This window comes from Canis aureus, chromosome 37 (assembly GCF_053574225.1).
Source record: "Canis aureus isolate CA01 chromosome 37, VMU_Caureus_v.1.0, whole genome shotgun sequence".
NCBI lineage: Eukaryota > Metazoa > Chordata > Mammalia > Carnivora > Canidae > Canis > Canis aureus.
This window is the reverse complement of record NC_135647.1, coordinates 10,477,457-10,486,355: the sequence shown is the minus strand read 5'-3', so window position 1 is coordinate 10,486,355 and position 8,899 is coordinate 10,477,457. Positions and strand designations below refer to the sequence as shown.

Genomic DNA, 8,899 nt, shown 5'->3' with positions numbered 1-8,899 from the left:
TGCTTTGGAGTTGAATATGACTTTCTAAAAAACCCAATGGAATCATAGTTTGCAAACTGTATTATGCCACAATTTATTTACCATCAGAGCACAAATATTTTTATGTGCATCTCTGTTTCTATCAAAATTTATAATGGCTGTGTAATATTCCACCCAGTGGGTAGATCGCTTACATATCTTTCCTAACCTTTCTCCTGTTTGATACTTTGGCTGTTTCTGATATTGCACTATTAGAGATAACCATGATGAGCATTCCGTCCATGTAGATTTTCCTCAATTGTGAATAGTTTCCTTATACTAGATTCTCAGAAGGGGAATCATGGGGTCAAAGGGTAAACATTTTGATCATCCTTGACCCATGCTGTCAAAGGAACCTCAGTTTTACTCTCTCCCTGTTAACACGGAGTATTATCAGCATAATTTTATTGTAATTAAGAGGAAGAAATGTTCACTTGCCCTCATACTGTTACTCCTGAAATTAAATATGTTTAATATATTTTTATTAATTTATTTCCTTTTTTGTGAATTACTTGTTTATATGATAGTTTGTAAACCAGTGGCAGAGGTGAAGTTTAATTCTGGAACCTTCAAATACCCTCAAGCTCTTCTGTTCTTTCATCCCAACTACTGTGACCATCATGCCAGAAAAATTCCCACAATGCTCTACTGTGACCCAGGCAACTCTTTAGGGATGTGTTTACTGGCAAATCTCAGGGGCTTCTGTGTTACTCACTTCCTTTTTTTTTTTTTTTTTTTTTTAAGATTTTACTCATTTATTTGAGAGAGAAAGATAACACAAGTGGAGGGGAGGGGTAGGGATGGAGGGAGAAGCAGACTCCCTGCTGAGCAGGGATTCCCAACATGGGACTCCATCCCAGGACCCCAAGATCATGACCTAAGTGGATGGCAGATGCTTAACCAACTGAGCCACCCAGGGGCCCCCCACTTTCTTCGTCTTCCTGCCTTCACCCACTGATGAGAAGTGAGACTGCCATTTCAGCATTTGGAGAATTCCTAGAATCAGTGGTTCCCAAAACTGACTTCACATTAGAATCATTTGGAGAATTTTTTAAATTCCCAATACCCAGCACATTCTACACTGCAATTAAATCAGAGTCTCTGGGGTGGGACCTGGCATCAGTATTCTTGAGAGCTCTCCTGAGGATCCCAAAGCCACAGCCAAAGTTGAGAACCACTGCTTTAAATCCATAGTCATGGGAGCACTATACTAGGCACCCAGGGTGCAGAGGCCAGTATGCAGGGTTGCTGTCCCTCGGGGAGCTCACAGCTGGGAGGTTTGGGTAGCAAACACTCTGAATGTTTCAATATATATGCACAGAATATAGTATGTAGAATATGTACACACATACATAGACATATATGCACACACATATATATGGGCCACTTCTCTAACTATATAACCTGCAACTTCATTAACCAGTGGCATCAATTCTATAAAATTTTGTGCACTAAATTTTTGTCATTAAGAGGTAAAGTGTATGAAACAAAGAGACATATTAGAAATACATGTAACAAAGGCTGAGAGATGGGCAGCCCAGGTGGCTCAGTGGTTTAGCGCCGCCTTCAGCCTGGGGTGTGATCCTGGAGACCCGGAATCGAGTCCCACGTCAGGCTCCCTGCATGGAGCCTGCTTCTCCCTCTGCCTGTGTCTCTGCCTCTCTCTCTCTCTCTCTCTCTCTGTGCCTCTCATGAATAAATAAATAAAATCTTTTAAAAAAATGGCTGAGAGAGTTGTGACAATCTCTAACTGCACTAACTTATAATACTGATTCTTGCCATACAGAACCGATTTTTCTGAAAGTTTTGATTTTCTAAAATATTTGATTCTCTAAAAATATGGATTCTCTACATAGTGAACTGATTTTTCTAAACCTTTCTTTAGAAAAGGTCATCCTTTAGAAAGCATTATCATTCCTATTTGCGTTAGGAAATGGTTGGTTATGTTCACTATGTTATATTTATCAAGGCAAAGTTTATGTGGACATATTAGAAAAGTCATTTTAATTTTTTAATGATTTTATTTATTTATTTATTTATTCCTGAGAGAAACAGAGAGAGAGGCAGAGACAGGTGAAGGGAGAAGCAGGCTCCCTGCAGGAAGCCTGATGTAGGACTCGATCCCAGGATCCCGGGATCCCACCCTGAGCCAAAGGCAGACGCTCAACCTCTGAGCCACCCAATGTCCCTAGAAAAGTTATTTTAAAATGAGGCAACAAAGGCTTTTCGCTTTCTCTTAAAGTCATTGCACTGTCCCTCCCTGTCGCTTCTGCAGATCTCTCCACTAGGTGGCGCTCTGGACAAATTCACGAGCTGTGCTGCGCGCTTCAGAGCAGCTTCTCAGACCTTCAGGGTCTGGATCTAAAGCAAATCAGAAGTGGTTTTCTTATCTTTTGCGAATTGAGAAATAAAGTTAAGCACCCTTGCACAGTATTTTATAACTATCCGTCCAAATGTTGCCTTTAGAACTTTAAAAATCTACTTTATTATTTTATTGAATTCTGGTGCATTTCCTCCCAATCATGAAGACAATAATACTCTAAAAGGACTTTACAAGCTTCATCTTACATTTAGTCCCTGCTCTTCCTAGTAAAGCCAATAATGAAATATAGCTCCCATTGTCTCCGTATAAAGATCCAAAACACACGTCAGACTTCAAAGAATTGGATTTATTTTTATGGGTTGAAGCATCTGAATGTTATCTGAGACAGAATTAAATGGCAAGCATTCCTGACTCTTCTCAACAGAAATAGGACAGTCCTTGGCCTGGAGCCCGACAGTTGAGTCCTCAGCTGTAAGAATATACAGTATTCAGCAAAAGACAGGTTAGGCTCCAAGGTACCAGTCAATGGTTGTACAACTTCTTGGGAAGTTTGATCAGAATTTCCAGAGGCAGCTGGTCACTGCCATTCCTTTCGGCCCTTCTGGAAGGGGCAGGATTTTTGAGTGTGCCAAATTATATCCCATGTTCATCCTCATGCATCCACTGGTGCTGCCTCATGGGTTCTTCTTCCTGACATTTATGTTGACATAAATAGACCCCCAGAATGAGCATGGACTCTTCTGTTGTAAAACTAAGCTTGATACCCAGAGCCAGAGAAGGCTGAAGACATGTATGCTTCCTTCTAGCCCTGGGAGAAATGTCGCCTTGGGCAAACCGGATATTAATGAGCACAGAAAACAACCGTAATATATCATCCTTCTGTTGGCAATGGCCAAGAGTTTGGCTGGCCTCAGATCCTGCCTCAGCAAATGTGATGCACTTGACATTCATAGCGGTTTCTTGGATGAGGATCCTGGTGCCTGAGGGTTTATATGGCACTATTTCTGATTGCCACTTGACTCTCTTTCCTGTCACCCTCCAGGGACCAGGCCAGCCGTGGAAAGGACCAGCCAGCTCCCTCACTTCAGTGTGTCCTTCAATCTGCTGCTGATGCTTTTACACAAACACTGTGTTCTTTTTCTAAGACACTCTCCAAAGAACATGGGGGATATGTGGAATGAGCCCACAAGTGAGTATGAATGTTGGACAGAAAGAACTGGATCACATACCAAGTCATAGCTTTTGAAAGACTAATACACTACTCAAGACTAACTTCTCATCCCAGTGGGACAGCTAGACACATGGGACAGAGGACACTCCATATCAGATGGTGCTCTTCCTGTGTGAGGTCAGCCGGCCAGAAATGACCCAGTGTTCATGTGAAAACAGTAAAGAGGGAAGGGAAGCTTCCAGTGAAGTGATGCCACAGGAAGTAAGGCTGACATGAGTGAGGCTGGTCCCCAATGCCCTTCCAACCTGCCCTGGGCTGGGGGCATACAAGGGACCAAGGAGACAGATGAGGACAACCTAGAAAAGGGGTGAGGTCAGAGTATGGTTGGGACCCAACAGAACTCTTGCCCAGTAATCATGTGCCAAGCATACTACACTGAGAATCTCCTTTAAAATGCAAACCAACGCTGTGTAGAATGATCTCAACTTTACAGATGAGAAAATCAAAACTTTAACATGTTCCATATTATATTCAGTCTCACACAGTAAGTAATCGAGTATCAATCTGTACCCAGGACTGTTTGCCTCCAAGTCTCATGCTCTGTGCTATATCCCAGTGAGATGGCACTTCTGGCCTTCGCCCTCATCCTTCAAAGGGGGCAAAGACGTATTCCTGAATGAAGTGCTAGCTGCTCCAAGGAACCAGGAATGTGGAATGCACAGGATAAGGGAAGAATTTTGCTCCATTAAATAATGATTCAGTGCAACAAAGACGAGAGAAGAATCAGGTCTGCTTTTCTGTTGCAACCAACACCTGTCTTTTTATTTTTTTTAATTTTTTTAAATTTTTATTTATTTATTTATGATAGTCACAGAGAGAGAAAGAGAGGCAGAGACACAGGCACAGGGAGAAGAAGCAGGCCCCATGCACCGGGAGCCCGACGTGGGATTCGACCCTGGGTCTCCAGGATCGCGCCCTGGGCCAAAGGCAGGCGCTAAACCGCTGCGCCACCCAGGGATCCCAACACCTGTCTTTTTAAAGGATGGTGACACCTATTGCCGATACTCTTATTTTTAAAATATGGGGTCATAGCCCAGAGCTGCTTTTATTAACTACCTCTTTTTTTTTTTTTAAGATTTTATTTATTTATTTGAGAGAGAGAGCATGAGTGGGGGGAACAGAGGGAGAGGGAGAAGCAGACTCTCCGCTGAGCAGGGAGGCCAATGTGGGGCTCAATCCCTTGTGATCATGATGTGAGCCGAACACAGGTAATTAACTAACTGAATCACCCAGGCATTCCTCAATTACCCTTTTAAATCTCAGCTTTAGATCCTTAACAAATGAAAGGTTACTTAAAACAGAAAAGATTTTTTCTTGCTGGATGCAATATTATAGTGTTTGTTAAATCTATATCCACAACACCAAGTATTCTTTATGCAATAGCACTTAACACAGAATTTTAAACAAAATATCTGACCCATTTTAATAAACTTGGAATAGCAGAATTTTTTGCTGGGATGGTTATTTCTACTGTTCTGGAAAGGTTCTATTGAAGGAAAAACACCATAGTAGTCAAAGCATCATTTCTTCAAAAAGAGGCATGCGCACAGCAAAATAATCAAGATTTGCATTGCCTAAAAGAAGAGGTGACTTAGAGGCCATGACCTCAATATAAGTTCATGAATTGTCCAAAGGAAAGGACTTTTCCAGGTATCTGTGACCCCTGGATCCAGGAGTGATGGTCTTGCCTAAGCGGAACCAATCACAGCCCTTTCCTTGGCATTTTATTTGACTGTGGGACCAAGAGAGAGTGAGTCAGTCTTGCTCTAGTTGTGGCCTCAGAAAGATATAAAATTGGGGCTCACCTGTGGTGACAATGAGATCAATAAGTAGACAGAAGCGTAGACAAAGCCCAAATCCTTGTGATATTTCAAGGCTCTCAAGGTTCTTCCTTGAGTCGAGCCACATCCTTATCCCTTTCACCGTTTGGCTGTTGGTTTCCCCTGATTATGTAAGAAACCCCAGTATCCTATTAAATCCTTCTTTGCTAGCTGCAGTTGATCTTTTATCATACGCTAAGAAAAAAACAACTCACGACTAATGTACCATCAAGCTGAAAATATACGAACTATTTGTCTCAAGAAATTTTAGGGCTATGTCAGAATTTTAACTTCTTGATATAAGGAGGCCAGCTTCTTTGATTAGAACTGCCAAATGGTTGCTACCTTAAAAGGGCCCTGTAAGATCTAAGCAGGATGAAAGTAGTCAGAGGATAGCTCTGTTGTGGATCAGACATTTACATAAAAGGAAAGCATTCGGCACATCTGCATAGGAGCACACAGCCTGGCTGCTGGAAAATGCTAATAAGAATCCAACACTTCACCCTTGGGCTTGCATGCTGCCTAAAAAGAAGCTGCGCTGATGAAGCTGCCAGACCAAGCCCTCGTAGGAAGGATGAAAATTTCAAGGAAAGATGAAAATTTCAAAATACTACTCAGGAGAGAGGTTGAGGGGATCTAATCACATTTGAATCATGTCAATAACTAACAAAAACTCTTAGACAATTAGAGACTACCACTGACATGAATGAATGCCACTAGTAATTTCTTTCCTGGACAAAACCCTCAGACCCCAGTATGTCACATTCAAAACTCTCTAAGCCGATCCTCGTGAAGCCATCTCAAGGGGCATCGGGTCCCTCTGTAGGGAGGAGCAAGCAGGCAGGGGAGAAGGGGCAGGATAGAGAGGAGGCCAGCTGAGGAGAGAGTGTTCTCCAGCTATCCAGCAGGTATGAGGGATGGGAGAGAGCTCAACAGCACAGGTCGGCATCTGCAGAAGCATCTTCTGGCCCCTCCGGCCAGATTTTCTGGAAGGAGAGGCCAGGTCTCATCTGACAAGAGAAGAGAGAAACAGCTAGCTCTAGAAAAAAAGTCTTAACTTTGCAATTTCTTCCGACTCCTCTCCAGCACCATCTAGAAGGCTCCTTCCCACTCTCCCATTCTTGCAAGGCCTCTACAGTGGTTGAAGAGTGTCCCACTCCAAATTCATGGCCAATCAGAACCTCAGAAGGTGACCTGGTTTGGAAATAGAGTCTTTGCAGGTGTCTTTAGTCAAGAATCTTGAGATGAAGCCATCCTGGATTTAGGAGGGACCCTAAATCCAGGGATTGTTTCCTTATAAGAAGAGAGGACATACAGAGACACACAGGGAATCCATGTGAACAGGGAGGTAGACAGGGGAGTGATGCAGCCACAAGCCAGGGATGCCAGAAGCCACCAGAAGCCAGAAGAGGCAAGGAAGGATTCTTCCCTAGAGCCTTCTGGAGGAGCTTGGCCCTGATGACACCTTGTTGTTCTTGGATTTCTCCTTCCAGGAATAGGAAAAAATACATGTCAATTGCTTTAAGCCATCAAGTTTGTGGTAATTTGTTACAGTAGCCCTAGGACACTGATGCAGTCTGGGAGCTTGTTAGACACCACTCGACCTGCCAAGTACACCAAGGTACCCACAGAGATCTCCCTTCTCCTACACACCTTCCTCTCTCCCTCCATCATCCTAATATCAAAGACTCCATTTCCTAAACGTGGCTCATGTCAGTTAAAGGTTCAAAGAAAATCAATTTGATCGAATCCATTCTCATCAGAATAGATGGTACCACCATATGTTCGTCCAAAAATATTTCCACTTTTAGAGAGAATTCTTGTGAACAATTCTCTAACTGGTAGAGTTTCCTATATGAGAAGAGCATTTGAAGAGTAGACACATTTTGATTCTGAAGAAGAAAGGCTCACCGCTGAGTTCTCTTGGTTCAGCATTCAGGTGGCTTTAGGTGGACCTCAGAGCAGAAACTCTGGCCTTTTTCTCCCCCGACACATTGGATTCCCATCAACCAAGATCATGTCAAAATGCATCCCGAATCTTGGCTATATGTACTCCACCACCATCTTCCTAGCCCCAGCCCCAACCCCACAAAGACAGGAGAGTTCAAAAAGAACTCAGTGATCAGAGTGCCTGGGTGGCTCAGTTAGGTGTGTCTGCCTTTGGCTAAGGTCATGATCCTGGAATCCAGAGAAGGAGCCCCACATGGCGGGGGGGGGGGGGTCCCTGCTCAGCAGGGAGTCTCCCTCTGCTTCTTCCCCAGCTCATGCTCTCTTTCTCTCTCTCTCTTTCTCAAATAAATAAAAAAATTTTAAAAAAAGAACTTAGAGATCATCTCATGGAAAGCCCACATTTGATCAACCAGGAAATACAGGTGACTAGCAGCGAGATCAAGACAAGAACCAAGGCCTCTTCTATCCTAAAGATGGTCACTGGACTTCGTGGAGTGGTTACCACGTGCCAGAAACTGTGCTCAGTACTTTGGATACATTGGAGCATTGTATCACCTCTGCAGTCAAAGCCACAACATGTGCAAAGATGTGCAGGAAAAGTCCATTGTCAAACTAGAAAAAAAAGCATGAAGACAGTGCGTGATACTTCTTTCCCCATTGAGAACCTTCCAGCACATTGGTTCAGAAGGCATCTGAGTGGTTCTTCTTTTTCTGGTCCCTCTTCCTCCATCTCCTTCACTCCAGATCTTTTTGGCTTCTTCTCCCCTTGTTCTTCCCCATAGATTGGGTGCCCCGTGGGGGCAGAAGGCACGAGGGTGTGGGTGGATCCCAAGTGCCCTGAGTGTCCTGGGAAGGGCTTGCAAGCCCTTCTGTGAGTCCAAAGAGTAGCACCCTCTTGTGGAACATCTACAGGACACCTCTCCTCCTCTTGCCAACATGACCCCTGCTCACCACAAAAGCTTCACGACTGTGCAGGTGTCCACACAAAGCCTTGGTTGGCCTTTCTCCTTGTCTCACTCCAGACTCACTCAGCACCTAGACTGGGGATGGTCAAAGAGAGGGAGGAAAGGGGAGAAAGAACAAAAAGAAATCTCCACCGGCTGCAGACAGTCACTAGTTACATCCTGTTTTACAGGCAAGGCGTCTGAAGTTGAGTGAGGTCAAGAAACTTCACAGAGAACTAGGAGGCATGAGGTCAGCTTCAAACCCAGATTTGTTTTTATCCACCTTGCCTCATTTGTGCTCCAGAGAGTTGAAGCATGACTCCCTGGGAGCTTGGCTCCAGACCTCTGCTCCCCTACTGCCTCTTATGGAGCCCTATAGCCATCTCAGCCCCCCGTAAGTCCTGGGTCAGGACCCACCAAAGGAGAGGGGTTAATTTTGGAAGTGGGGTGAGTTCTGAGGAGCTGAAGAGTCCACACTGCTCATGTCTCCCACTGTTGATGTCTTTGCCCTGTTGCCATGGCTCAGTTTTCATCACATATAACTCCGAGGTGCAGCTGTGTGGCTTATATGGTCCAGAGTACACTGGCCTGGAGAGAAAATGACCCTGCAAGC

At 44.1% G+C, this 8,899-nt stretch overlaps 1 long non-coding RNA gene across 2 annotated transcripts in view; it reads right to left on the bottom strand.

Annotated features, from left to right (window-relative positions):
* Window positions 1-2,672: 2,672 nt before the first annotated feature.
* LOC144306404 (uncharacterized) overlaps window positions 2,673-8,899 on the bottom strand; it is a 79,543-nt gene continuing 73,316 nt past the window's right edge. Inside the window, exon 3 of one of the 2 annotated variants that reach the window (XR_013373495.1) lies at window positions 2,673-8,891. This is a non-coding gene — a long non-coding RNA (uncharacterized LOC144306404). The remainder of the gene's footprint in view (window positions 8,892-8,899) is intronic. The other variant, XR_013373496.1, reaches the window with a different exon arrangement.